This window comes from Mirounga leonina, unplaced genomic scaffold (assembly GCF_011800145.1).
Source record: "Mirounga leonina isolate KUSES-001 unplaced genomic scaffold, KU_Mleo_1.0 Mir_154, whole genome shotgun sequence".
Lineage (NCBI taxonomy): Eukaryota > Metazoa > Chordata > Mammalia > Carnivora > Phocidae > Mirounga > Mirounga leonina.
The window spans coordinates 8,611,183-8,637,175 of record NW_023270389.1 but is presented as its reverse complement, the minus strand read 5'-3'; positions in this window follow the sequence as shown (position 1 = coordinate 8,637,175).

Here is a 25,993-nt window from a genome sequence, read left to right as displayed (position 1 = left end):
TGAGAAGCACCTGGAGTGCTTGGCAGACATTGGATTCCAGGCCACACTCCGAGAGATCCCTATTTAAGAGTCTGGGACAGGGCCCAAGAATCTGTAGTTTTAGCATACATTCCTGGAGATTCTGCTGCATGCAGCCAGACTGAACACTGCGTTCTTGGAAGCATTGTTCTAAAGTTATGGGATTTCCATTTAACTTTGGCAGATTGATCAGAAAAAGCATTTATATGTTCAAGACCAGGATGCCATGTTGCAGTCTTATTACAACTTAATGTAGAGGAAGATTAAAGCCAAGGAAAATGAAAATGAAAAAAATAAGATTGGCTCATTAGACAGGTTAATACTCTCCAGTCTGCAAAGTTAGGCAATGCCCATGGGTTCACTGGGTGCTGTTTTTCAGGCCTAGATAGAGATAGGGAGAAAGGAGAAATCTTTTGGTACAACCCAACCATATTGGTGAGACTACACTTAATTTTTCACAACTCCCTTCTGGATTGACTTAACATATTATTTTCCAAAGGAGGAAAGTAAGACTAGTGAATTATCCAAAGTCACATAGCTACTAAGCAATAGAGGCTAGATTTTTAAGCCAGACTTTCTAGCTTCAAAGCTTTTGTGCTATTTACCATACACCTCACTGCCCCTATGTTACAGGATGCCTATGAACATATATATGGATGTTTCTTCAGGCTTGGGGTAGATGGAGTAGAGAGAAAAACAGAGAAGAAATTGAATGAAAGAAGAGAAATAAGGAGGTAGAAAATGCAGAGAAAAAAATAGTACCCATGGTGAAGAGTATCACAGGAGGACTGATACATAAGATGGTACTGCTTGGGACAGGGGCAAAAACACTTGGAAAAATCAAGATGAAACTAACAATGACTTTGGGGCTTGAAATCCTCTTTAGAGTACTCCCAACTCCTCTGCCTCAGGGAGCAAATCCTAAGGACAGGAGTGGGTTATATCAACTGATATGAAGTGTAAATGACTGATACAGTTCAAAGCACAGGTTGCCAGGGATGCTTGTATTTTAACAGGAAAGGAACATTTAGTTAAAGGAATGCATGTCTAATTGTGGAATTTTAGACTACAATTGACAGTTAGGAGTGAGTCAGGTGGCCTCCCCATTGCATCTAAAAAAACAAAAACAAAACACATAGTATAAGAGCCTTCCTGCTCTGCTTCTGGCTACTGCAGAGGCGAGTGGGACATTATTCAAGTACAGGCTAGATTTCCAGAAACAAAGTTGATTTGTAGGCTACATCCTGAGTCTTAGAGTTGTATTTAGAGGTTGAAAAAAGGCTAACCTCAGGCCATTGTCTTCTGACTAATGACCCATTTCTTTGCTCCACTTCCATTCCTGTGCTCTCATGGCAGACAGAGTCCTTCTTCCCGTTCAGAGCAGCCCCAGAGCGGGCCGTTGAGTGAACAGCACACGTTTATAGCCACCTGCAACTCCTTTATGTGCGGCCACCCGGCACTCAGGAGTCCTGTGTTATCAGAGCAGCTGTCCCTGACCTATACAAGATTCCTTCATTTAGTCCAACAACCTCTGCAAACCCTCTGGGGTCTGGGGTCAATGACTCCAGCAAATGCTGCCCATGCTCCTTGAAGAGGTGCCTTTAGGGAGTGAGGCTTTCACCCTCTGTCATCAGATAGGAGAAAGTCTACTTTGCTCTTAAGCCAGCCAAATGCCCGAAGATCAATCCCAGAAAATTCCTATCCTCATGGGAATCTTGTGCTACCTCTTCCAGAAGCCACTAGGGATTGGAGGGTCAGCTTCTTTTCCCATTTTCACTTACATATTCATTAATAAATAGTTACTGAACAGGGCACCTGGGTGGTTCAGTTGGTTAAGTGTCTGCCTTCAGCTCAGGTCAGGAACCCAGGGTCCTGGATCGTTGTTAGGAACTTAAGATGTGTACGCACCTGTGTGGTAGGGCTGTTGAGACCTACTCTAATAGTTTTGGAGTTGGGGGTGAGAATCCTTTAATACTAAAGCTACTATTTTTTGAGCATCTACCATGTACCAGTTTGTCCACAATCTTCACAGAAACTCTACCAAGTAGGCACAGGGATTTCCAATTTTGAGATGAGGAAACTGAGGCTCAGATAGTTCAAGATACTTGTCCAAAGCCACACAGCTGACTTTGGTAAGGTACAAATATATATCCAAGGTTATAGAGATCCAAATCTGTTGTCCCTCCTGTCAAAGGCACTGTTGCCCTCTATGATGACCAAATCTTTTCTGGTCTAGCCCTGCTCTATCAGGCCTTCAGTCAAGTGTTATGGTCGGGCCACCAGATTTGCTCTGCGTCATGCATGACGTGTGCTCAGTGTTCTGATGGCCCCAAGACGGAAGCCGAATCCAGCCACAGCATCCTTGCCAGCCAATGTCAATTCCAGGGTCGATCCACATCCTACAGAAGCCTATAGAGGCTTTTGGTGCTGGAAGCAGGGAAAGAAAATGCTCTGATGACTGCAATGTTAATAAGGGGCAAACCTCAATATGATTTGTCCCTCACAAAGGCCACTCTGTCCTCAGTCGACAGCACGGGAGTCCTATTGCAGCCGCGAGTCCGGCCACCCTGGCTCGGCCACTGTCTCCCCGTGTGGAGCAGGCCAGGCGGGCCTGATAACATCACCCGGGCATAGTGGCGCTTTGTGTGCGTTCGGGGCTCTGGTTACCTGGGGCAGGCAGGATGCAGGCTCCGGGGCCCGAGGCCAGGAGGGAGGCAATGACTAAGTAAAAACAAGCGCAAAAGGGGAGTGTTTGGGAAACCCCAAAGGAAGCTGTCTTCCCCCCTGTATCCTCAAGGTGCTTCCCAAGGAGGCTGTTTGATCACTGTCATCAAATTCAGCAAAGTAAAGGAATTTGGGCAAGACGTTTCCGCTGTCGGTGGCCTTGGGTTTGTGTGTGTGCTTCTGCTCACGCCTGGAAGTGGGCCAGCTTGCTAGCACAGACACTTCTCCCTGGTCCCCGGGGCCTCTGCGGCGTGACAGATCCCGGGTGAACTGTCTCCCGAGCCACGGTTGGGGTGCCGGCAACTTCTTCATCCGAAGCCAACAGCCATGATTTGCCTTCGAGTACAAGTCACATGGTTCTTCAAGCTTTCAGTTCAGAGAAAAGCAGCCTGAGAAAGCTTCGGCCCGGAGCCTATTCCAAGAGGCTGAGTTGGAGGCGGGCAGCCGGGCTCCCTTCTGGGGATGAGTCTGATCCTTTGAGCCTTGCGCTGGAAGCCGGCGACTTAAAACATCAAGTGTAGGCCGTGGGGTTGGTCGCTGTCACCTCAGGTGTCCTCTGGCTGGTCCTGCCTATTCCCTCTTGGCGTCACTTGCCCTGGGTGCCCACATCTGCCCATACCCTGCATATTCTGCAGTGACCTCTCTGCTACATGGAGTGTCCTGCCTGGGTCCGCTTGTCACACCCCTTCGCCCACACCTCCTGCTGCTCTCTTTCCCCTCCTGATGAAACCTGTAGGTGTCCCAGGTCCCAGAGCTTCGAGGTCCAGGAGAGCAGCAGAAGCTCATAGAATAAAGGAATTCTAAGGTCTGAGATTAGTTTCCCACAAGTTCGGCAACTTCAAACAAAATCTGTTCTCTCACAGTTCTGGAGGGCAGAAGCCCCCAATCCAGGTGCCGGCAGGGGCTGACATTCTGAGGGTCCTCAGGGAGGTCACTTCTGTGCTTTTGCGGTGTCTGCTGGCTCCCGGTATTCACTGGTTTGCGGCCCCATCACTCTGTCTCTGCTTCCGTGAAACATGGCCTCCTCCTCTGTGTGTGTGTCTCTCTCTTCTCTCTTAGGAGGGCACTGGTTCCATTCACCGATTCTAGAGTTAGGATATGGACATATATTTTGGGGGAGGCCAGGATTCCACCCACTACAGGGGTTAAAAGCAAATAACACTTGAAGTTGTTATCAACACTGTGCCGTATTTGCATTTTTAAACATGGAACTTCACTGTCTTAATTCAAAAGAACAATCCCTAGTGGAAATTTTGGGCCTGCTTACAGGCAGGCCCTGTGCTGCATTTTGGAGCAGGATTTTTGGCTCGTTTATTTCCTTCCGATCACACCAGGTGCTCTATCCTTGAAATGTCACGAAGGGAGGCAAGCTTCAGGGTTACCTGAGAGAGAGAGAATGTGGCCCCTGAGGCAAGTGGCCGTCACCAGGGCAGAGTTTTCTTTCATTGAGTTGCTTTGGAAGAAGTATTGTCATCCCCTGTGGAGCCCGAGGGGGGCGGTGGGGCGGTCCCAGGGCTCTTTGCAGGGGAGAGCTGCTGCCCAAACAAGGGGGGCCCCTTTGAAGCTGGACTCTGGGAAAATCCCTGCCCACAGACAGGTGGCTACCTTCCAGTTGGTCCTGGAAGGAGTGAGGAAGAACAGGAGGGGTTCCGTTTCTCTAATTCTCAACGTTTGGCCTTTCCACAACAGAGCTGGCCAGGCCTCCACACTTCTAGAGTTTCTGAGGGAAGCCGACTTTGGAAGGACCTCTGGCCCCTTTGGAAATGGGCACAGAAAGGAGTCCGTAAACTCAGAGAATGTATTTGTTCTTCTGCTTCCTAGAATGTTCCTCCCACCTGCAGTATCCAACTTCTATCAGGGCGGACCTCCCATGACCACCCTGTCAAGGAGAGCATTCGCTCATACACTTTATCTTCTTTCTTCATCCATTTTCTTCCTTCCAGAACTCACCATCTGTCTTGAGGACAGGACTTTGTATGGTAAAGATTTTTGACTAAATAAGTGATTTTTAAAGCTGGAAAGGATTCATGAAACCGCTGACTCGATGTAGCCACCTGCCTTCATGGTGGCAAAGCTTTGTTATCATCCTTGGTTTATGGTAGAAGCCGGTGAGGCCTGGGGAGGGCAGACAATTCTTTGAGGTCACAACATTTTAGGAGATGGGGAAATAAAGCTGGAATCTGTGATTTCCGTTCAGGGAGCCTTGTGCTCACTATTGAACTGTTAAATCAACTTCCATTTGGTTTCAACCTGGCACTCTGCTTTCATGATCAAGTGGTTTTCCACTAGGGGTGAGAGCAGGAGGACTGGTAGTGGGAAATGTGGATGAGGAGTTCCTCAGGCATGATAGATGCCCAGTTAAACCCAGAGCACTGAAGGCAACTCTCCAATACCTTGAGCCAGAACATGCTGTTACAATGACATTAGTAGCAGCTGATTGTGTGCATGTGTGTGTGTGTGTGAGAGAGAGAGAGACAGAGAGGGAGAGAGAGAGGGGGGAGAGAGGGGGGAGAGAGAGGAAGAATGAGCATGACCGTGTGTTGGGAGGAGACTGTGTGGAAGGCAGAGTACACAGGGAAATGTTTTCACCATAAGCTAGTAGTTTTATTGAATCTTCTCTGCCTGTCTTATCTTTGCAAGGATCACATTTTTTCCAAGCAGCTTTATTCCCCAGACTTTTTGGAAATTAAGATTTCATTTCTTCTCGCACTCCCCCGGCTGGCCGGCTGGTGCCCACTGACCCCCGGGGAGGCGGCTCGCAGGCATTTCCTACTTACCGCAGCATAGTTGCCCGCGAGCAGATGTGGTTTTCATTCTCTCCTCATTCGAGAATTACTCTTGATATGAAACTGCTCCTTAGTGGGGCTTCAGAGACTGAAAATAAAAAAAATAAAAAAAATGGAGGGAGGCCTGTGGACATGACGGGAGGCTTAGGTAAGTGTCCGAGGAGAAACTTGTAGAAACGAAAACAGCAGTGCTCTTAGGCCTGGGGACAGGGGAGCTGGAGGTCACCAGCCCCCCAGCACGTGGGCAGCTGTCCCGTCTCAGCTGGGTGAGCTGGTGAGGCTGCCGGGGGGCTGTCAGCCCTGATTCCAGCCACCAACACTAGCCACATCCATCCCCACCCCAGGACCTCCATGTCCTTGCTTTTGAGGTCTCCAAGCACTCCTGCAGCTCCGTCTGCCAGTCGGGACATCCCCTTCATTACTCTCAGAGAGAAAAGCTGGGAAGAAATGTTCTTATTTCTCTTGACTCTTCTGGGCTCAAAAAACAAAGGGTGACAGTCGCAGTGTTTGTGCAGACTTGAGGTGAAGTGGGGCACAGTGTCCTGAGCAAGGGCTTTCGTGTCAGGCAGACATGGGTGAAAGTCTAGGAGTACCTTGTTCCTGGGAACGAGAACCTAACCCTCTGAGACTTGCCTTTCACATTTGGAAAATGGGAATATCATGCTGCCTTCCCACTGAGCTTGTTGGGAGGATTAAATCCAATGTGTCATGATAGCAAGTATTGCGGTGCTGGGCTAAATGCTCTTCACGAGTTTCTCATTCAACCTGTGAGTTACAAGGTTCATGGAGGAGGGGACCATTTAAGGGAGAATAACTGGTAGGACCAGAAAGTATGTCTGGGTCTGTTTGGATCCAAACCCCAAATTCATAGCCATGATGCTCCTGCTCCCCGATGGATCTCCTTCCCATTAGGAATTTATCATAAGCATACATTTTTATTTTTTAATATTTATTTATTTATAAGATTTATTTATTTATTTATATGACAGAGAGAGACACAGCGAGAGAGGGAACACAAGCAGGGGGAGTGGGAGAGGGAGAAGCAGGCTTCCTGCCGAGCAGGGAGCCCGATGGGGGGCTCGATCCCAGGACCCTGGGACCATGACCTGAGCCGAAGGCAGACACCCAACTGACTGAGCCACCCAGGCACCCCTAATTTTTTTTTTAAATAAAATAGTTTAGTTTTTAGTTCTAGTTTTAGTTTCAGAGGTAGAGTTTAGCAACTCATCAATTGCATATAATGTCCTCCTTGATGCCCATTCCCCAGTTACCCTATCCCTCCACCCCCAAGCCCTCCAGCAACCCTCAGTTTGTTTCCTAGAGTTAAGAGTCTCTTCTGGTTTGTCTCCCTCTCTGACTTTGTCTTATTTTATTTTTCCCTCCCTTCCCCTATGAGCCTCTGTTTTGTTTCTTAAATTCCACATATGAGTGAGATCAATGATAATTGTCTTTCTCTGACTGACTTAGTAGTATTCCATTGTATATATATACCACATCTTTATCCATTCATCTGTTGATGGACATCTGGGCTCTTTCCAGAGTTTGGCTATTGTGGACATTGCTATAAGCATACATTTTTATTTTTATTTATATTTATTTTATTTTTTTATTTAAATTTAAAGATTTTACTTATTTATTTGACAGAGGGATACACAATGAGAGAGGGAACACAAGCAGGGCGAGTGGGAGAGGGAGAAGCAGGGTCCCGCCATGTGGGGCTCGATCCCAGGACCCCGGGATCATGACCTGAGCTGAAGGCAGACGCTTAATGACTGAGCCACCCAGGCGCCCCAAGCATACATTTTTAAAAGGCAAACCTAAAAGGCCAAAAGAATAAATGAGAAATTACTTAGAATTCCATCACCCAGGAAAGCCATCATAAACACTTTGCTGTATATTTTTCCATACAGTTACATATATGCTATGATGTATACATGCTATTTTTTTTCCCAAAAATAACATCATTTTGCTTTTACGGTTTTGTAGCTGGCTTTCCTCCATAACGAGATATTATGGGTAACTTTTGATGTCAGTTTTTCATTCAACAAATTTTACTGGATGTCTGCTTTGTGCCACTTGTAATAAATCAGGGAACTAAAGAGTTAAAATCCCATTTCTGATGGAGTGTACACTATGTTGTGCCAGACAGTGTACAATAAGCATAATGAAAATCACAATGTACCTAAGAAGGGGATATGTGCCATCAAAGAAGAAAGCGGCATAAGGATTGGGTTGCATTTTTAACCAATGAGCCCGCCGAGAAGATGGTATTTGAGCAAGGACGTGAAGATGAGGGACTTGGTCCTGAGGTGCTCTGAGCGTTCCAGGCAGAGGAAACAGCCTGGGCAGCATGAAGAGAGAAAATGATTGGTCTCTGGATGTATTGGAAAGCAACACCAAAGGGATTTTCTGACAGACTGGATGGGAGATCTGGGAGAAGAAGAGGAGTCCTGGAGGACTCCAGGGTTTTGGTGTGAGCACCTGGAAGGACGGAGAAGACATAACTGACACAGGGGAAGGTCAAGGGTGGAATGAGGTTTGGGGCAAAGATCAGAGATCAGTTTTGAACAGACTGGATTTGAGCTGTCTATAGGGTGTCCCACTGAAGGTGTTGGATACAGTCTCCAGTCCAGGAGTGAGGGTGAGGCTCAGATGACTCAGATTTGGGAGTTATTAACACAGATGAGATTGAAAGCATGAGGCTTTTTGAGATGCCCCAGAGCAGAGCATGTGAATAGGGAAGGGGAGGGAGGACTGAGCCCTGGGGGACTGTACTGTGAAGAGTTTGAGGAGAGGAGGAGAACAAAGTAAGGAAGACTGAGGAGGAGGAACGAGTGAAGTAGGAGAAGCACCAGGAGAGTGTTGTGTTCTGCAAGGTCAGAAAAAGAATATATTTAAAGGAGGAGGGAGGGACCGACTGTGTTAATATGGGATGATATGAATACTGACCGCATGACTACAACTCCAGCAAGTGCTGAGGGTGAAGGAGCCTCCAACAGGATTCTCTGTTTTATTCATTGGGTTATAACCCATTGCTATCATTATTCATTTTAATGTTCATATTGTCCCAGATTTGGCCATTGGGAGCCCCTGTGTCCTTCCCACTGGCCCATGTCACTCTTGGTACATTTACTTATTTTCTGATGGATGTTTTAAATTTTTCTCTATCGTAAGTGCTCCATTGAACATCCTTGGACAGACATCTTTCTGTCATCTTAGGTCACTTTTTTAAACTTGCTCTTATTTCAGGATGTATTGTGACTATTTTCTTTGAATTCCCTCCTCCATGCCTGTGTTTCTTGGTATTGTCTGCCTCATTTCCTTATAATGGGAATCTGTGTATTCTTTCCCTGAAATAGACGTTGCTTTATTGTTTGTTTCTGATTTTCATACTCACTGAAAATATATCATACAAAATAGGAAAATAAAATTTGAAAAGTCACATAAAAACCCACTGGACTGAAATAACCCACTAATAATTTTTGGTGGAATATGCTCCCAGACATTTATTTCTCTTTGCATAACATATAACCATGCCTTGTGTGTATGTGTACATCCATAACTTTGCCGAGATGAGATCATAATCATACCAAACAATGTTCTACTTCTCTCCCACTCGATAACATAGAATATGTATTTTAATGTGTGTTAAAATAGAATATAACTAGGTTTGCAAGCAGAGGGATAATGATACTGGTTTCCCCACATGAAGTGCCACATTTTATTTATCTGATAAATATTCATTAAGCACCTGCTTTGTACCAGCCTCTCCGACACCGTCTCTCCAGTTTTATATTGGGTGCGAGTTATTTGGATAGTCACTCTGGCCATTCATTAACGTACCGGTTCTCCTTTCCTTCCAGACACTTGGTAGGATCACAGCTCCCTGTGGAGTTTGGGTGGGGTCACAGGACTTGTTCTGGCTAATAAAATGTGATCATGTGTCACTTCCGGGCTGAAGCCTTGGGACCACTACAAGACTTGCCACCTTCTTTTTCCCTGCTGTGGCAGCAGTGACGTAGTCTCCTGAGGGTGGGGTATATGCCTTTGCTACCAGGTTTCATATTTCATTAGTGGGGACACTGACTAGGATCTTCCCTTAAGATCGACTTGAAGGAAAATCAGGAGACGTCCTTTGGAAGGACTATGGCCGGTACTCAGGAAGCGCTCACCTTGTTTCCTAAGCCTTTCTTGCTCTCTGTCCAGCTGTGACATACTGCATCTCCAGGGCAGATTATGGAACTAAGTGCATGGTTCTGCATTTCCTTGGCTTCTCCAAGGTAAATCCATCCAGAACAGGGCAAAAGGAGAGCTGAGATCCCACAGCTCTATCCACTGAGGAAGAATGGAAGGGACCTGGAGAGTCAGCCTGGACAGAAGAGGGTTGTAGGAGACATAAACTCAACGTAAGGGTGGGTTTTTAAATAATTATAGCTGTTTAAATATGGTAGGAGCTGTCTTAGGAGGAGGCACTCATCTAAATGTTCAGTCATTATTGGGACATCATCTCAGCGTTAGGTGTTGGACTGAGTTAAGAATACAAAGATGAACAATTTAGAGCTTGTTCCCTTGGAAAGCTGAGAGACCACTCGGAGAGACAGATATGGATGTAAGCAGATACATCCCAGTGTAGTATGTCCTGGTGGTGTGGGGGAAGGGTGCTGAGGGGTCACAAATTAAGGAGTAACTAATCTGCCTGGGTTGCTTGGGGGGAGACTTACTGAGCAGATGACATTTGATCAGGGTCTTGAAGGATGCGTAGGAGTCTGCTATTCAGCAGTGTGGAGTGCCTTATCACTGGAAGTGTCCAGACAGAGATTGAATGGCCCCCTGTCAGAAGAGTTGCAGAGGGATTGCTGGGGGAGGTGGGAGACTGGCCTGGGTGACCTCTAAGGTCCTTCCAAACCCAAGATTTTGTAAAAGAGCCACAGTAGAGGGACATTATCGTACTAGCATATATGTTACCATCTATCAACACATTATGTCCAATTCCCTGCCTCACAGGGCTGGAGGAGAGTCGCTGTCAAGCCGAAGAGGGTTTAAGTTGGGATCAGGAAGGGGAGGAATTTATCTCTTCTTTGCCCTAAGGGTACATATCTCTTTACACTTCTCAGCGGAATGTACCGAAAGGGGAAGGTAAGACGGACTTAATGAGAAAACACAGAGATTTGGGGATGGAGGAGAGAGCTTAGCTCAACTCTGCCCACGTGGCAGAGTCAGAGGGTTTCACTTATGCCCGGGTGGGCTCCTCTTGCTCCTGCCTCCTCCTTTGCTGGAGCCTGGCTTGCCTGAGCCAAGGCAGCCATCTGAGGCTCCCTGCCTACCATCCAGTACGGACTCGCCCTTCTGCCAAGAAAAGCGGTGGGGACAAAGGAGAAATACCCAAAGAGCAAAGTGCATCCAGCTTCTCTCCATCCCTCGGCTGGAGAATACTTGAATTGTTCACATTCTTGACTCTGCTCAGGTGAGCGCAGGTGCACTCAGGTGGAGCCACCGTCCTTTTTCTCCACCTGCAGGGCTGAGTGGCCCCGCTGACAGGCGAGCAGACAGACCTGCCATTGTCACCCACACAGGGTGGTATATCAAATGCATTTTAAGAAGGGCTTGGGGCTTGAGGCTCCCAAATCTCCGAAATACACACTTACAGGGAAGAAAGGAAGACACCTTACAAATGTGGGCTTTTCTTCTGGGGGTGGGCTGGGGAAGAGCATTTAGGCAACTGAGTCTGGCCACTTTCTTGGTGACTTCTCACGGTCAGTCAAATGTAGAAATAAATCACCTTCCTCCTGGCCTCTAAAATTCAAACCTTGGCTTTCATACTCGTTAAACTCTGGAACTCGTTAACACATCAGGTTTCTTCTGGGATGTCTGTCAAGAAGGATTAGCAGCCGGTTGATGGATGTGGGTTCAGACTGCAGTGAACTTGTAATATCCACTCAGTTCATGAGCACTGACTCTGTGTCCCCTGCTGACCCCTACAGGCTCCTCCGAGTCAGTAGGAAATGCAACCTGATCGGATGGACTCTTTGGTGTGTACAGATGGTGCCTTTTCTGTAAGCCAGTAATAACTCTAAATTAACTATTATAAGGAAATAAACACGCATCTGCATTTTTGCCAAAAGAAACACGGGAAGGATAGACCAAAAACTAGTGGGACTGATTATTTACCAAGGCTGGTTGGGAATGGGAATGGGAATCCGGATTTGAGGAAGTGACACTTTTTAAAAAAATACCTTTTTTGAACAGTTTTCACTTTTGGAACCATGTTAATGTTTGCTTCTCCAAAAAAGGTCAAATCAGTAAGGATGGGGAAAAAACATAAAATGGAATACAAACAGAGACAAATGGATCTATTTACACTTCTTATGAAAAACATAATCACCCTGAAGGAGGAAATAAAACTAATCCAAGGAACTTTGGACCTCAGTATTTTCACTATATACCTTCAATCTAAAGTCAAAAAGAACTATAAACAAATGTTGAAGTTTGCTTAGTAGGTTCATTGCTCATGGTGGCATGAACCAGCGATTTTGAAACTAACTGTCTGGGTGTCCTAAGTTTGAGCAAATTAGTGACTATTCTATACATGGGAGCCAGCTATCTCACTGTCAGAGAAAGGAGATGCAAACATGGGGAAGGGGGAGGGCTGGAATGAACTGGTAACACTGGTCTGAATGGGACTGGTGTGAATGGAACTCAAGTTTTCTTTATATGCATTTTATACTATATATATAGAGAGAGAGCGAGAACATGTTATGTATATATTATGTTTAGTTCTGTATGAACTATATTAGGACAATGAACTTATCTAGATATCCATCAATCATTATTACAAAATCCTTTATTTTTCCATTGTGAAAGGATTACCCCATCTGGTTAATTAACACACCCAACACCTCACTTATTTATCTATTTGTTTTTAATTTGTGTGTGTGTGTGTGTGTGTGTGTGTGAACATTTAAGTTCTACCCTCTTAGCAAATTTGAATTCTACATTGCAGTGTGATCAACTATAGTCACCATGTTATACCTTAGATCTCCACACCTTATCCATTTTTTTTTTTTTTAAGAGAGAAGGCACATGGGTGAGTGGGGGGTGGTGGCAGAGGGAGAGGGAGAAAGAGAATTTTAAGCAGGCTGCACACCCAGCATGGAGCCTGATGCGGGGCTCGATCTCACTACACTGAGATCACAACCTGATCAAGAGTTAGACGCTTAACTAAGTTACCCGGGTGCCCCAACCTTATCCATCTTATAGCTGAAAGTTTGTCCCCTTTTACCAACCTCTCCTTATTTCCACCAATCCCAGTTTGTGGCAGTGACTTCTCTGTTTCTGTGAGTTTGACGACTTCTCCTCCTTCTCCTTCTCCTTCTTCAGGATTCCACGTATAAGTGATACTATGCAGCAGTCGTCTTTCTCTGTCTGGCTTATTTCACTTAGCATAATGCCCTCAAGGCCCATCCATATTGTTGCAAATGCAGGATTTCTTCTTTCTCACGGCTGAATAATATTCCAGGTCCAGTATCGAGATAAGCCAACATCATGGGCCTCCTGGTATGAGAAGGATGTAACATTTCTTCTGTTGTTATTTCTTTCAAAATTGCATAACCTGAATCTAAGCCCAAGGAAACATCAGACAGACTCAAAATGAGGAACCTTCTACAAAATAACTGACCTGTACTCCTCGGAAATATCAAAATCATGAAGGAAAAGGAGAGCTGAAAAGCTATCTCAGATTAAAGGAGGCTCATCATGACAGTAAATGCAATGCTTCATCCTGGAGTGGATCATGGAATGAGGAAAAATGGCTAAAAAGTACGGTACTGAAACCATTGACAAAATTCGAATATGGACTGTGGGCTAAATTATAGCATTATATCAGCATTAAAATTGCTGATTTTGGTGATTGTACTGGGATGATGTAAGAGAATGTTCTTCTTGGGAAATATGCACTAAGGTATTTAGGATTAAATATATCTGTGATGAGGGAGAGAGAGTGATAAAGCAAATGGGGCAAATTATTATCAATTGCTTCTGATATATCTAGGTTAATGACATATGGGTTTTCTTTGTGGTTTCTTAAAACTTCTCTGCAGTTTGAAATTATATCAAATAAAAAGTTTACAAGATAAAAGAGACAAATTTGAACGGTGTTGATGAGGATTATTCTTGCCCCATTTTGCACTGTTGGAGGGAGAATTAATCATCAATTATATTTTTAAAAATCTTCCATTTGTATACTAGTTTAGACCAACATGCTTTCACATTTTTATCTCATTGGATTCTCAAGACAGTCTTTTTGTTGTAAGCAAGGCAGATATTTTATTGCCCTAATCTTATAGGAAACCCAAGTTCAGACACCTTGCGCTTCTCAAAGCCATAGAACTAAAACGTGCTAAGGTTTTGGGCCCTGGCATTCCAACACTTGGTACCAAGCTTCCTCATTGCACTGAGGTCATACCTGTGACCCCTGCAGCATGTGTGCTCCCTCAGGTATGGAGAACATTGATTAGATTGTGATGATGTTTGGATACTCGGTGCCTATTCTTTGTCCCTGCGCCTGCCTTGGATTAGGCTTCCCAACGTATTACTCGTCTAGCTAAGTGTCATATGCATTGTGCTGGTACCTCATGGTCTTGTGGATGGTCATGGCCGTGTCAACGCCTGGACATTACTACGCACACAGATTCAGGTCCTCTCCCCTCACACATGCCCACAACCCTGGGCTGTTTATGAAGTAAAAAATACATCCAGCATCTTAAATTCTATAGCTCCTTTCTTTCAAGTTCAATCCCAAGTAATAAAAGTCTACCTTTGGGGCACCTGGGTGGCTCAGTTGGTTGAACGTCTGACTCTTGGTCTTGGCTTGGGTCTTGATCTCAGGGTTGTGAGTTCAGGCCCCATGTTGGGCTCCATGCTGAGTGAGGAGCCTACTTAAAAAAACAAAACAAAATGAAAACAAAGAAACCTGTACCTTTGAGGAAGGGTCATAGGCAAGTGGCAAGGTATTATGGGATAGACAGGAGATGAGGCAGTGCGAAAGTCAGCAACAGGCCCTGGTGACTGGTTTCGTGCAGGTCTTAAAAGTGTTTACACTACAGTTCCAGGCTCACTTGCTAAAGAGTCAAGGCTAGAATTTCAGAGGGTTTGATCTCATGGACAAATGAGGCAGGGAATGTCCTGGGATAAGACTGTCTAAACTTGTAGCCAAACTCCGATGTAACTCCAGGCCCATTGCAAGCCTTGATTTTTCTGTATAGACATCCATCCTTTCCAGGCTGCTCTTCTTGTTCCAAATCCTTAACGCTGTGATCGTCTGTGCCCTTCATTTGATGCTGATCACATATCACCCAGTTTGGAATCATCTGGGGGCTTGCACACACCCACCATACACTCCTAAACCCAGAAGTTAGGTTTTGGCTTTGCTACAGCTGCTCTCCAATGGCTGCCTGGTCGCCAAGTCCAAAGACCCGTCCTCAGTCTTTATTGTCCTCTGTTTGTCTAGAGCAGCCTTCTTCCCTTTGAGGATGTGGCCAGAATGCAGATATGCACACACACACACCATTCTACTTATGATTTCAATCACCCCCTTCTTCTTAGTCCTCTCTGTTAGGAGAAGTAGAAACAGGTGTTTTGTTCTGGTTTTGTTTTTGCTTTTTACCATCTGACTTAATGAAGCACAAAGAGTCCAAATGCTTGGTAGCAGGAAGCAGCACGAGGCACTGTGGGCATTGCATGCACCCCAGAAGCAGCCAGCAGGCCTCTCTCCTCAGCCCCTCCCTGACCAGGCTTGGTTTTGGACAGGCCCTGGCTTAGCACAATCCTATCACGTTGGGCTTTTACAGAGGAGACTGAAGTGTAGGTTCACTTGAGAACGGTGGGCAGATAAAAGGTGGGGGCAGAAAGCACATCACCTGCCTGAACTTCCACCTCCAGACCCTTTTCTACCCATCAGTCCAGCCTCAAAACACCTGGGTCATTTTCCTCTGTGATGCCAACCATCAGGATTGACGGCAGAGTTTGGGAGTTGATCAAATGTTTTGATACTGGACAGAGGTACCTTTAAAAATTACACTCTTTGCTTCTAAAATGCTTTCTGCTTCCCAGGGATGTTTGGGGATGGATTACGCCGCATCTGGGAATGAACTATGAGCTTCTTGGGAGAAGGTATTACCCAATGCTCTTTTGAAAATCTTTTCCAGAATTGCCAGCTGGACAAAACTGTAGTCATCCCACAAAATGGACGCTAGCCCTACCTGTGCTTACCAAGGTCACATCTTAGGCACCAGGTTGTTTCCTCCTGCTCCTCCTCGCTTGATGAGGATGAGTGAGAATTCAGAGCCTCTGAATCCATGTCCAGAGCATTTCCCACTACGATGGTGTGAGCTATTATTTAGGGCACAGTGCCCTGTGAGCAAATAAGAATGTGGATACAAAGAAATGGGCCCTACAGCTCTGCTATGAGGAATGGACAGTATAGTTTGAGAGAGAGATTCATGTGAGCAAAATCCAGGTCTGAGTATCAGCATTTCCCAAAATGGGCTCTTTGGCTTCTAGTTTCCCAGAAATCTGAGAGGTTATGTGAGAGAGAAAATTCACCTGTTCATGCTTGGTAGAATGAACCACCCTGCTGTGAGCCATCTGTGGTCAAGTACTTTTAGGATAGTAGGAAAGTATTGTTGAATGAATGCATAAATAAATGAAATCCTGAGTCAAACAAAGTTAAGTGGGGTTCTTTGTAGTAGGGCGGGTCCGGTTCCCCAGAAGCCAACCCTGAGGTAAGGACCTGTGGCCAGGGGCTGATGAAGGAAGTGCTCCCTGGAGAAGTCAGTAATGTGGGGTGGCAGTGGGGGTAGGGGGTGGGAAATAGGACTGGGAAGGAAGAAGCCAAGCCATGGTGTCCTCTCGGGTGAGATGCTCCAGAGATTAACTTACTTGGCAGAATTTGTCCCACCTCAAGGCAAGGGGCTAGGCTTCCAAACTCCTGCCCTAGTCATCACTGGCTGTAGCCTCCTGGGGGAACGCAAACTTGGGCTCTCAGGGCACCCACCAGTTCTCTGAAGAAAGTTGTGAAGACCACAGAAGCTGGGGATGAGCACAGAGACTATACAGAGAGATCTTGGAGGGCTGGAGAGAACATTGACCATCTTGGCTTGACTATACTGATAGAAACTGGATCACCAGGAGGAAAAGAAATCACTCTGTGATTCTTTTGAGTCCCCTTTTTTGGACATTTCCTTAATGCTTCCCTTGCTGGTTTTCTATGAAACATTCTTTGGGAAATGCTGCTTACATTTTGCTCTCTTTTGCCAATTTTGTTTTAAGTGGCTTAAGGAGACATAAATTAAGGTTGTGTAAATGGGCGCGGGGTGGCCAATAACTCCCTGATTTGCGACACATTCCAGTTGATTGTCAGGCACCTGGCCAATTTTATGTCGTTTTTGAGAGTGGAAGACATTGAAGGCCATCTGAGGAAAGCGAGGGGGTATGGTCCTTTGGAATTTAAATGGCATTTTGGTCTTGGGTTTCAGGGACCTAAAGAGTGTGTCTACCAACAGCATAAGTCTGTAAATATAAAATTGTACACATACAAAAATATAAAGACTATAAGGTACTAGATAAAAGGACAATTTAAAGATACTTCATTTGAAAATATATAGCTGAATAAGGTCTGGAATTTTTTTTCTCTTTGTAATAAAAGCCCTGGCAGCCACTAATCCAAGGCCGAAACCTAGCTTTGTCCACTTTATCAGGAGAGCTGAGTATTAAGAGGGAATGTTCCAGTTTTGATAAAGCAGTCAGATTTAGGGACAGAGGATGGGAAAAAGGGAGGGAGAAAAGCCCGCCGTTTATGTCCATGTGATAAAACAACCAACCACCATAAGGGCGGGTGACATTTACGCCCCTGTCCTGAGGGGCTTACGGGAACAGCTCTTCCACATTGAAAAGCCTGTGCATTTATATTTTTAACCCCAAACATTTCCAAATTCAGGAAAGGAGGAAAAATATCATTTCCCAAGTGCCAAATGGTAGAGGCAATGGATGAGCCTTGTACTATGTTATTCTGTATATAGCATGTAACGTGTAAAGTTGCCAGATTGGTTCTCCACATTTCCATTTGCAAAATGACAACAAGTGGAGCTCAACACTGACCCTGGTCAGATTTCTGATTACAACAGCTCTGTGGGATGATTCACACGGAAACTCAAACAATAGAATATACATTGCTCACAGTGGCTAATGTCCCAGAAGGAGGAGGATTTTAAAATGTTTTCATTGTATTTTTCGTAAGGTTCCCATCCCGGAAGCAGACAACTTGGTCACTAAAAGCTTGCTGCCTTAGAGGGTTATCACTCTGAGATGCTCGTGAGTGACAGTGTTTTGGTTATCATGAGTATTTACTGGAGGACCGCGGGGATGGACAACGTCTGTGTCATAAGACTTCAGCTATTACATCGGCCTGATATCCAATATCCGAACACGTGCACGTCGATCTGCTTTCTATGTGCATTGTGTTGTCTGCACGGACGTGTATATGATGCAGCGCTTCTCTCTCACTGACATAAAAGCATACTGTACTACTTCAGCTTCAACTTTGTACATACTCACCGAATTCACATTGGGCTGAGACCCCATGTGATCACGAAGGAAAATTTCCCCAAATTATGAACAATCGGACAAGCGAGAATGGGAAAGTTTGCATGGAAACTGTCCTATTAGTGTTTGCTTTCCGTGCACTTCTGTTACCACTGGTTCAGTCTTGGATGCTAAAAATAGATTTCCATCCTTGCACTTGGGCTTCATTCAGTGTTTTCCGGGGTACGCGAGTGCCCTCTGGTGGGTGTTTGGCTGGAAGTGTTGCGTTGAGGATGCCCCTTGTCCTGTGGTCCAGGGCAGACACACAGTGGTGCGCATGGGGCTTCCGTAAAGACCGGCGACCAAAGGAACCTCCCCACAAGAGTGTCAGAAACCTTTCACGGTCTAAATCAGCACTATCTCGTAGGACCTCCTACCGTGACAGAGATGTTCTTGATCTGTGTTGCCCAACATGGTAGCCACTGGCTACTGAGCACTCGAAATAGTGCTAGTGAGACTAAGGAACTGATGTATTTTTTATCGAGGCGAAATTCATATAACATAAAATGAACGATTTTTAAATTGTACCATTCAGCAGCCTTACTGCATTCATGTTTCCGTGCCACCAGCATCTCTTTGTAGCTCTGAAACATTTTCATCATCTCACAAGAAAATCCAGGACCTAATAAGGAGTGACTTTCCATTGTCACCTCCCCTCGGTCCCTGGCAACCACCAATCTCCTTTCGGTCTCTATGGATGATCTATTTTGGATATTCTGCACACATGGAATCATACAATATGTGACCTTGTGTGATGGGCTTCTTTCACTTAGCATCATGTTTTTGAGACTCATCCAGCACCTCATACCTTTTTATGGCTGAGTAATATTCCATTGAATGTATATACCCCATCTTCTCTATCCTTTCATCTATAGATGGACATTTGGATTGCTCTGACTTTTGGTAATTGCAAATAGTGCCTCTGGGAATATTTGTGTCCAGAGATCTGCCCAGGTACCTGTTTTCGGTTCTTTTGGGTATATACCTAGGAGAGGAACTCTGGGTCCCATGGTCATTCTACATCTAGCTCTTCAAGAAACTACCAAACTGTTTTTCAAGCAGCTGAGTTTTGAATTTTATATAGTTGCAATGACCAATTTAATTGAATAAATAATGAGTAAATAATTTTGATCCCAACACTGCAACAAAGTGTGATGATTCTAGACCATCTTGATTCTTTCTGAGCAGTAGCCCAGGATGCTTAAGAACTGTTCAGACAACGTCTTAAAAATATGCTCCTATGGGAAAAAAGCCGTAGATAACCATAATCTTACCTTGTTTTCCCTACATTATAGGGAAATAGATCACAGATCACAGAAAATAAGAATTGAAAGCGACCTTCGAGGATAATTTAATAGATGAAGGAACTAGGGTCCCGAGTGGTGGCATTTCCTCATAAGCATTTGGTGTGCACACCACTCAGGGCAAGGGCTGGAAAGTCTGTGGCCGCCTGTGGCTGCTAGGTGGCAGCAGAGAGCATGGGGGGTAAGAGGGGCTCGAGGAGAACAGAGGGGATGATGCCCTGAGACCAGGCCCGTGGTATCTGCCAGAGGGTGGGCGTGAGTGACTGATACATAAAAGGAGGAAGGAGAGAAGGAAGAAAGGAAGGAAGGAGGATAATCTTGGCCAATAAACTAATCTCTCTTAAATCTTGGTTGTTTCATCTCAAAAATGGAATTAAGAATCATCTGTACCTCATAGGGTTGTTGGGTCTTGCAATGGCACTCCGCGTGCTTAGTCCAAAGCTGGGCCCTCAGTAAGTGCTCAGTAAATACAGCTTTCCCTAAATTTCCTAAAATTCTTTTTGCTATAATCTCCTTTGGAGGAGATGCCTGCACTCTGGGCGTAATCTCTGTAACAGTCTGGGAAATTCATGGTTGGCCCTCATTTTTTCCACCTCATTCTTTTTTTTTTAAAGATTTTATTTATTTATTTGAGACAGAGAGAATGAGAGACAGAGAGCATGAGAGGGAGGAGGGTCAGAGGGAGAAGCAGACTCCCTGCCGAGCAGGGAGCCCGATGCGGGACTCGATTCCGGGACTCCAGGATCATGACCTGAGCCGAAGGCAGTCGCTCAACCAACTGAGCCACCCAGGCGCCCCTTTTCCACCTCATTCTACCCAGCTTGACTTGGTCCACCTGCCATTTTCTGCCTCTGGATGGCGCTCTCCATTCCTCCTCAGTTACCCATGCCTCATTTCTTCCCTGCTCTGCTCAAGGTTCAAAGTTTCTCCAAGTCCACTGATTTCTCACCAGTTGGTATACAAGTTCACTGCTGTGACTGATTTCATATTTAGGATGCATGTGTGCGAGTACACACACACACACACACACATGCGCACGCCCGCACACACACTTCTCAACTTCTCAGCACCCTCTAGAACCCTTGAATCTCTGGCTGATATGATAAGGAGATAAGGAGCTAACATTACTTTCTTATATCTGGACCTCCAGACAGTCCAAATAGGGCTAGGTGATCTGCTCCTGGCAGACAGCAGCCAGGACTCAAAACACCGAAGATTAGATATCTACTAGGGGACTGTGGTCTCCATAGGTCAGAGTTTTCTGAGCTGGTCTCTCTCATGGAATAAAAACGAGGTTGGTGGCCTATCTCCTTGCCAAGACATTGTGTCTGTTGTGACCATACTTCTCTGGCTGGCATGCCAGTCCTTCGGGGGACACAAGTTTAGCTCCAGGATAAACACAGCAAACCCTCCTAGGACCTCAGTTATAGGGGTATAAGTGTTAAGTCATTGTTTGAGGTGGAGCACGGATATAAAGTAGACTATAATAGCCTCATAAATGTTTAAGATAAAATATTAATCTTCAAGGGAATGTCTTGCTTGTGGAGTGCTGCTTAGGCTACATTCCCAGGCTCCTTGCATTCTTTTTATCCCCCTTAGGTACAAATTCCCATTCTCTTCTGCTCTTTGAATAGTTTGATGGAATAATCTGAGGTGCATTATTGAGATAAAATGTACTGGTGTAGAAGTGTGCATGCTTTTCACAATTACATTGCAAAAAAGAGCGCTCTGTTGCCAGCAATTTGTCTGATCAGTGTGGTTTGTATGAAATAAGGCCAAGTCGTCCTAAACCCAAACCCATTTCCACCTCCAAAAAGTATCATTGAATTAACCAGTCTGCAACTGACGCAGGTCTTTTTTAGGTGGGGAGAAGCTTTAATTGTTTTCCAACAATTTAATATTGGAAAAAATGTATTGCATGAAACACATCTTTAGTGTTTTGAAGTGGAGCCTGGTATACTTAGCTTGTACGGTTCTAATAATGGATGTTTTACATTCTTCAGGATCATATTAAGGTCTTCCGGCATGTGGAGCCTCCTTGATCCAGTGATCACCCAGTGGTTCATAACCCCCAATTGGTAGGATGGTTGTGCATGAGAAAGTATAGTTTACCTTGGTGGTACCTACAGTAGCAAGCTCAGATCCTCTGTAGGGGAACTGTAGCTCATGCCTGGGGCCAGTAATTACACTTAATAATAAGGTTGGTGCAGGGATTGTATAGTCAAAAAATGCAGTCTGTAGAGTTCAAAAATTCATCTTGCGGCCACCTCCCTGTTCATTCCTGGACAGCTTTCTCAAGTTACTCTTCTTTTGACCAAAGAAAATCATAATCACAGGGAAGGAACTTCAACCAAACATCTGCTGGGGAAACAAGTAGAGCTATTCACCTGCATAATCAAAGAGGTTCCTAAGTTACACAGGGCACAGCGGTGACCTGGAATCCAACCACAGGGGCAGACATCCTGGGGGTCCTTCTTGCTAATAGGAAGAAACTGAATGATGGGAAAAATTGCTTGTGGAGGGTGCTCAGACCACATAACCCCCAAGTCACCTTGGTTCAGAGTCCCAGGCCAATGCAGCTTGTCCCTTAGGTGGAATTGCACTTGGGGAAGGGGGAGGAGCGTGTGGTAAGAGGCTGAAGAGTGATGCTTCATGGAATACACCAATGGCAAAAGAAAGTTGAAATCTGCCTCTGAACCAGAGACACTCCTTTGATCTTCTAGCTGTTGAAAGTTTTCTTTTCAGAGAAATGATCTATTCAGCTAGATTGTTTGCTGGACATTGAGACATTAGTTACTTCAAAAAAATTAGTCTTCCCATTACTCACTAGCAGGGTGGTCCCAGGTTTGCTTTCAGAACACAATACATTTTCTTATGGGCTCACTTTTTAAAGCTCCTTCCCTTTCCCTTGTAGACACTAGCTAATATACTCAGGGTAGGGTAACATAGCTTTTGGGGAGACATATGCACCTTTTACCTGTGGCCGTCTGGAAAACATGAGCCCTGATCGCTCCCTAACCCGCGAGTGACTCTGGTTTGGGATTGTGAAGTCAGGCCTGAGGGGAGCTGCCCGACCTGGGAGGGGGAAGGCAACATGGACGAGGAGACTTTTGGTGCCCGTCAAGTCAGAGCAAAGACCAGTCAGCTGTTGTCTCTTCTGACTGTGGGGCATGTGTCCCCGAGTAGAGAGAGAACTAGGCAGATGTTCAGCTATACCCAGTGTGTTTGGGGGAAGAAAAGGAAATTTGCCATCTTCTGGAAGAACATCTTTCTGATATTACCTGATTACTGCAGTGCTGAGCACCCACACACTCATTCTAGGACTGCCGTGTGCCTACTACCATGATGTTTTGCAGACTCTCTGTCACACTTTCTAGATGTCCTCCCACCACCCTCCGCTCCTGTAGCCCCTGCTGTCCTTCTTCCTTTCCTCCTTTAGTCATTCCTGCATTTGCTCGTGACACGTGATTGGTGGGAGAGAGGAGAAGTGGGAAGCAGCCTGAGTGACCACAGAGAACTGTGAGGAGGGCTCTCTCACACCTTTGTTCATGTTGTTTACCCGTGTTCGAGTCCCAGTTCAAGGAGCTCAGCTTTGTGATGTTTCCCCTAAGTGTCCCCAGGGAGAGCCAACCGCTGCCCCCTTTGCTCCCCATTGTCCTTGTTCAAACTTCCATTATAGCATTTGGTGTTTTGTGTTGTTATCCGATTCCATGGAGTCTCCTGCTGGATGGTGAATGCTCAAAGAGCAAGGATTCGTCACTGATCTCTGAGCCTGCAGTTGAACCCTGTTCTTGGCCCATACACAGTATGTGCTCCGTGAGTGCAGACTGGATAAATGAATGAATGGAATGCATGATGGATTTCCTGTTATCTGGAAAATCATGTCAGAATTCCTTAGGACAGCCTTCAGTGCTTTACTCAGTCTGTTCTCAACCTGTTTTTTGTGGTTCAGATCCGCTGACTCAGCCAAGATAAGCTATGTACTGCCCCTCAATGTATTGCAAACACTCCCACTTTCTTTCTTTCTCTTTCTTTTCTTTCTTTCTTTTTCTTTCTTTTTCTCTCTCTCTTTCTTTCTTTCTTTCTTTCTTTCTTTCTTTCTTTCTTTCTTTCTTTCTCTCTCTCTCTTTCTCCTCTTTCTTCTCTTTCTTCCTTTCCTTTCCTTTCCTTTCCTTTCCTTTCCTTTCCTTTCCTTTCCTTTCCTTTCCCTTCCTTCCTTCCTTCCTTCCTTCCTTCCTTCCTTCCTTCCTTCCTTCCTTCCTTCCTTCCTTCCCTCCCTCCCTCCCTCCCTCCCTCCCTCTCTCTCTCTCTCTCTTCCCCCTTCTATCTTTACTGTCTCCTTATCCTCCCCAACTCTGTAATATCTCCTCATTCCTCACTCTGAGTTCCCATCCTGCTCCTCTGTGAAGACTGTCCTGTCTTCTGCAGCTGTACTTTCCACTCTGAATTACTCACAGGGCATTGAATCATTTATACCTTGCAGCATCTCTTACAGTTGTTTTGAAATTGCTACTCAATGTCAAATAAATTCTTAAGAGTGCCTTTCTTGTCTCCTGTAAGTTCCCTGAAGACAGAGATGATGTCACACGCTTGTGACTGCCGAGCTCACCTCCCCCACCGCCCAAGCCCAGCACATTGCTGGGAACACAGGAGCTGCTCAAGGCTGATTCTGAACGAATGAATGGAGGCCAGCGCAGACAAGGACGACTGTGAGCAACAAGTCATTGGCTCTTTGGGAGAGTGGATTTTCCTCTCCTGCCTCAACTGCCCTCGATATCTGAGAGAAGCCACAAGGATGTGTAGAGTATCTGAGACAGTAAGGGAAGGCGAAAGGATGTCAGCGAGGAAGGCCTGAAAGTTCCAGAGATTCTTCTCTTCTGTGGGTGCCTAAGCCAGACTCCAATAGAAAATGGAATCAGAATGCTCTACTTCTCCACCTAAGTATGTGGTTGACAATAACTCTACTCCTTTTTCTCCATGCTTTCAGCTTCGTCCACCCTCAGTTTCATGGATTTCCTTTCTACAGTGTATCTTCTAGATATGCAGGGCTATTCTTCCTTGGTCTGAAAATGACTTTTTTTTTTGAGAGTAAGTCATTTTTCTGCCAACTTTCCTTCCTTAACTGCATATCTCACCACTTCTTGATGATACCCACAAGGTATCTTTACTTCTTTTTGTTAAAATTGCAAACCCACTTTGCTTATTCCCCAAATGCTCTGTTGGGAAAACTCACTGTAGGATTTATTTAACAGTGGACTTTACTTGATCCGATTTTGTTCTAGATAGAGCTTAGAATATACTGAGCTTTTCAGCTGTAGTCTGCTATTCACTTTGGTACCCCCAGCACTTAGTATAGCACCTGACTTCTGTTGAAGGGTACAAAATGTAAGTGAAAATCATTTATAATGGTAGTATTGAACATTAGACTGATATTTACCTCAAAAACCCGTGGTCCTCAAAGTATGGGCCTTGGGCCAGCAGCATCAGCATCACCTGGGAATTTGTTAGAAAATGCAGATTCAGGGGTGTCTGGATGGCTCAGTCAGTTAAGCATCTGACTCTTGGTTTTGGCTCAAATCATGGTCTCAGGGTCATGAGATCAAAACCCGTGTCAGGCTCCTTGCTCAGCTGGGAGTCTGCTTGGGATTCTCTCTCTCTCCCTCTGCCCCTCCCCATCCCATGCACTCTTTCTCTCTCTCTCTAAAATAAATAAATAAATCTTTTTTTTTTTTTTAAAGAAATGCATATTTACTGACAGACTGTCCTTAGCAGTTGAACTTTTTCAGTGAGTTGTTCTATATTAAGAGATGCAAGAACTTAATCCAGGTTCGTACAAACCCATCATGCTATAACACGGCTCTGGGACTTGGATGGTAATATGCAGTGTGGCAGCTGGAGTTGGTTTCAGTCTCTGATGTTCTATCAGTTGGAGAGAGAACAGCCTGTCAGCACACATGCCCTGGGCTTTCTTTGCTGCCCTAGGTTTGCACTTAGCTGCCCCGGCCCCCGCATGCAAAGGATAAGAGGAGTCATAAAGACAGTGCTTGATTTGCACAAGCCCTCCTCTGGCCCCCTTTGCTATGCATGGCATTCCCATAACCTGGCCAAGCCGCCTGAGCCCCCGTTCTGCTGAGACTCACCTGCATCAGGTAGACAGTGAGGGATTGTTCGGAGCGAAACACCGTGCAATCAACTGGAGATAGCAGAGGCACAGAGGTCAGGCGAGCTGCCCAGAGCATCTTTCATCTTTGACTTATATCGGGAGGGTGTAAAGTGTGGCATCGGCCTGGCCTGCCCCACGGTCAATGGCTGCCTTGTTCTGCCCCCCACTTATCTGCCATCACTCTGATGTCACAGGTTTCGTTTGGATAGCTGACTTCAAAGGTGCTTTTCAAATTTTTTTAATTTTTCTATTTCAGGGATAATAGCGCAGCTTTTCAAAAGCATTTTGCTGTGCAATCAAATCAAACATTCTTAAATGGACGGGGCCAAGTTAACCCAGCCCAGGCATAGAAGCTCCCAAAA